This window comes from Amia ocellicauda (genome assembly GCF_036373705.1).
Source record: "Amia ocellicauda isolate fAmiCal2 chromosome 11 unlocalized genomic scaffold, fAmiCal2.hap1 SUPER_11_unloc_5, whole genome shotgun sequence".
NCBI lineage: Eukaryota > Metazoa > Chordata > Actinopteri > Amiiformes > Amiidae > Amia > Amia ocellicauda.
The window spans coordinates 152,547-156,963 of record NW_027102663.1 but is presented as its reverse complement, the minus strand read 5'-3'; the positions used below and the strand labels follow the sequence as shown (position 1 = coordinate 156,963).

The window sequence follows — 4,417 nt, the reverse complement described above, 5'->3', positions numbered from 1 at the left end:
GCTTCTGCCGCCATCCTGTGTTCTAATTGTCTCAAATCATTTATAATAGGGGCAGAATTTGGTCGGGGTAGCTCCTCCAAAGCCTCCACCATTTCAAACAAATCGGGGTGAACTAGGGGGTGAACCTCTATAAGCGCTACCGGTGGGAGGTGGTTATTTAGATCATTGACCATCTGTAACAGGTCGGGGTTCACCGGTAAGTCTGTTAATTCACATTCTATCGGTGGTAATTGGGGGTTATTTATATCATTTATCATTTGTAATAGTTCCAGGTTCATTGGGACATCAGAGGAGTTCACAACAGGGCCGGGGATGTTCTCTCGGGAAGGTCTTTTTGGGGCCCTAGCTTGTTCATAATCCTTTAGTTTGTGAGTTCTTTTACCAAGTCAGGACATTTTTTAATTTATTTTTTATTTTTCCAACAACCCACAATAGTAAGGCGTTTTGTGTCTATTAAAACATTAAATACGGTACAATTCGTTAGTAAGGGTATTAATAAGGATGTTTTGGCTCTCTATCACCAGGTTTTGCCCCACTAACACAAGTCTTTGATTTTGTAACAAAGTATGTAGCAACTCATGCCGACCTTCAGGATGTAGCTCCGGGGGCTGGTGGCCTGGCTCAGCTTCAAAGGATGGTCGCTCCGGTAAATCTCGGTCGAAGGAGGCAGGGAGCGAGCGTATACTCATGGACGGAGACCAAGAAGGCCTTTGCGGTGACACCCTGGCCAAGCGCGGGGTACTGTTCCGCGTTTCTGTAGCCAAGAAACGGGTCTGGGGGGACGATGTTGAAACCAGGCCGTCGTTGGGTGGTGTGTCAGCCCTGACTGACGGCGACCCCTGAGGTTGTTGGATGCCTGTATTTGTTCCGCCCGACAATGCGGCGGGCTGAATCTGGGGTGTTGAATTACTCCCAGAAGGCTGTGGCCTGAGAAGATGTTGGGAGGTCTCCAAGACCACCGTGGGGGATCCTCTCGGTGATCTCACCGGGGAAGATGTTTGATCCCACTTAGACGGGGTAATTGTCCTCAATAGCTCATTCACAGAATGACTATCCCAAGAGTCTTGGGAAGAATAAAAATATACATTACATTTACATCTTTAAACGGCGACAGAAATCAAACTTAAAACAACATGTCCAGGACATTCAAAACCTTTAGCTTTTTTAGACCTTTGAAAATAGCCTTAGACATTCACTACAACGCCTTATTATTTACAGACAATATATTAATTAGGACTTGATAATAAATGTAAAACAGAGAAGCCGCTGTAAATAAACTGTTTCTTAAATGTTTCTTTAAAAACTGTAATATTGTTAATAAAACACACACACACACAACAACATTTCATTTTTAAACGAACCTTCCAAGTGTAAACGCTTCCTGATCCCGGGACTTCCTGTTTCACAAACGTTTTCACGATCTGTTTAAATATTAAATACAATGAACACCTTCAAGCCTTTTCCTACAACCACTTTAAAACAGAAGTATAATAGCGGGATATAAGCCAAACAACTTACTAAACCCTTTCGGACGGCTTTACTTCCTAACCAGACGGTACAGCAATCGGTCATTTCTAAACACGTTCCCCAGAAACAAGCCTAGACCTGTCCGGACTTCTAAAGATCTTTCCCAGAACCCCCCGCCCTACAGGAAACGGTCACCCATCGCTTAAATATTAGCCCTCAACGGGCAAACAAAGCTCTTTTAAAAACATTAAAGTTTGAAAGATCTTACTTACCTCCACAGAATAATCGTTTCTTATGTTTTTCGGCTGGTTTAGCTTTTTGCACCGCTGTGAAGGTAAGAGACATGTTTAACCTTTAACCACACCGCTTTATAAAAAGCTTTAACCTCTTACAGGCTGCAGATATATACTCACAGCTATCAGATACCGGGGCTGACGGCCTTTCAGATTCTTGAAAGGTTACGGTTCTCGAAGGTAAAACGAAACAAGCCCTCGATGTGGAAGGCCTTTCGTTGTCTCGAACCACGTTTCTTAATACTGTTAGACAGGATAATTTTTTAAAATTAACAAAACTGGACTCAAACATCTTACAGAAACGTTATACAAACAAACAGGGGTTTAGTTCTTACCCGGTCGGCAGACAGCCTGTCTAGGGACAACCACTTCTCTTGGTCGATCCTCGGAGACATTAATTACAGGCCTTTCGATAGTTTCTGTGTAATTAAAGAGACCGGCATTAATATATATTAAAACGTTTTCATAACTCTAATGAGCCGCTTCAAAACCACACACACCCATACATAAGAACCCATGAGCTTAAACACAAAAATCTTACCGTCGTTGTTCCAGATGATCTCCTCAGCGTTGGGAATTAACTCCTGTTGACTGGCTGAAAAATAATTTTACAGAACTTAAAACAGATGTTATAGCCTTATTTACAATACATGCACACAGCACGCTCTGAGTCAATGAAAATAATCTGAAGACTTGCCTAAAAACTCGTTTAAATCGAAGTCGCTGATGTTGTTTCCGGACATTGTTGATCTTTAGTCTTAAATCGAAAGGTCAGTATGAGTCTGTCGAGCTGAAGACCAGACCTTCATACTTATACTGATGGCCACATGCCGGATCTGCTTGTAAGGCATTGTTCTGGTCTGGCCTTTGTGCCGCCCTGTTACCAATTAACATATCAAAACCAACCAATAAAATGACACTGCATCAAATTTCAAATAGAAACCAAGATGGAGACGATCTCTCTCCTCTCTACTCTAAACTTTTATTAGAACCTTTTGGTCTCTCAAAAAAACATTTTTAAGCATCAAGACCTATAGTCAACAACCACTAAGAATATTTCAGGCCTTTATAAGCGCTAAAAAACAACCTGAGCCAAGAAAATAACTATAAAGATCTAAAATAACAAGCGCTTTTACAGTGATTCTTTTTTTTTTTTATAGCGATGCTTTGTTTGGTATTAAACAAGTCACAAACTACTCAGAACAGCGTTTATCCCCGCAAAAGAGATATTTGGGTTTATTTTACAATGCTTATATTTTATATAAGTTAAAAGAATTCTGAATGTTTTGATATCACACGCCATACCTACTATTGTCTTCTACACCTTACGGTAGCAACAAATCTAACTACTGCTTTACTTTAACAATAATAATGACGGCGACCACGATGACAACAAGAACAACAACAAGAACAACAACAACAACATCATCAGATTTTAATTAAAAGTGGCTACACCAGCGTTTACAATTTCAACCTGTCGACGGACGGACGCTCTGAAAGCACCGATTTCGGGCACTCCAATGAAGAAAAGCCACCCACCGCCTCCGGGGAACCACGAGGGCAAGCAGGACGAAAAGGGCCAGCCCACAGCAGGCTGTTTCCGCCCGGTTTCGAACCCGGGGACCTTTCGGCGTTAGGCGAACGTGATAACCGCTACACTACGGAAACTGACACCGCCGCCTCTTGCTTCAAACGGTTACCGTTGAAGCCTGCTGGTAAAACGGGCTCAGGCGTTTCAGGTCGGCTAGGCTGTGAGATGGCGTCTGAATTGCCGCGAAAGGATGCCATTTTCACAGACCTGTTTGGCATTGCTAAAGGGCACATCAGGACACTACGGAAACTCTTTCAAAGGCAGGACGCCCTGCGCTCTGACAGTGCCTGCACTTAGCCCAACAAGGTGATGCTGAATGGCTTGTTCAAACGGCTGGTGGTCTTCCGTCACCACCAGACTATCAGAGCTATACTGCGCCTTCAACTACATAATAGTAACAGCAATGTCGCCGATCCTGCTACGGTCGTATTGTAACAGCAACAACATGTATCGATTTTAAAAGTGTCGGTTCCAGCGCCTCGCAAAGCTACCCTTCTGCGATCGTTTGTTCTCAAGGTTATGATTTCTTGCCACTCCGAGGAATAGAAAACTTAGGCCGGCCATGGGGCAGAGAGATGAGGACGGGTAACAAAGCACTGGCAAGCGCGCACCGCGGGTTGTTTCCGCCCGGTTTCGAACCGGGGACCTATCGCGTGTGAGGCGAACGTGATAGCCACTACACTACGGAAACCAACGCGTCCTGGTGTTTCAAATGGCTCCCATCGAAGCAGGCTGGTAAAACGCGCACAGGCGTTTCCCGTGGGCCACCCTGTGAGATAAAGGTTTCTATTTTCACTGACCTATTTTGCATTGCTCAAGGGCACATCAGGACACTTTGGAAACTCTTTCAAAGGCAGGACGCCCTGCGCTCTGACAGTGCCTGCACTTAGCCCAACAAGGTGATGCTGAATGGCTTGTTCAAACGGCTGGTGGTCTTCCGTCACCACCAGACTATCAGAGCTATACTGCGCCTTCAACTACATAAGAGTAGATAGTAGGGTTTTTTGGGCGCGGCCTATTTTGTTATGACGTATGCCCTAAGCTTATTAATATTCCTACGTCATAA

At 44.0% G+C, this 4,417-nt stretch overlaps 1 non-coding gene across 1 annotated transcript; it reads right to left on the bottom strand.

Annotated features, from left to right (window-relative positions):
- Window positions 1-3,969: 3,969 nt before the first annotated feature.
- Window positions 3,970-4,042, bottom strand: trnav-cac (transfer RNA valine (anticodon CAC)). Its single transcript has one exon. It is a non-coding gene; the product is annotated as a tRNA-Val (tRNA).
- Window positions 4,043-4,417: the final 375 nt, after the last annotated feature.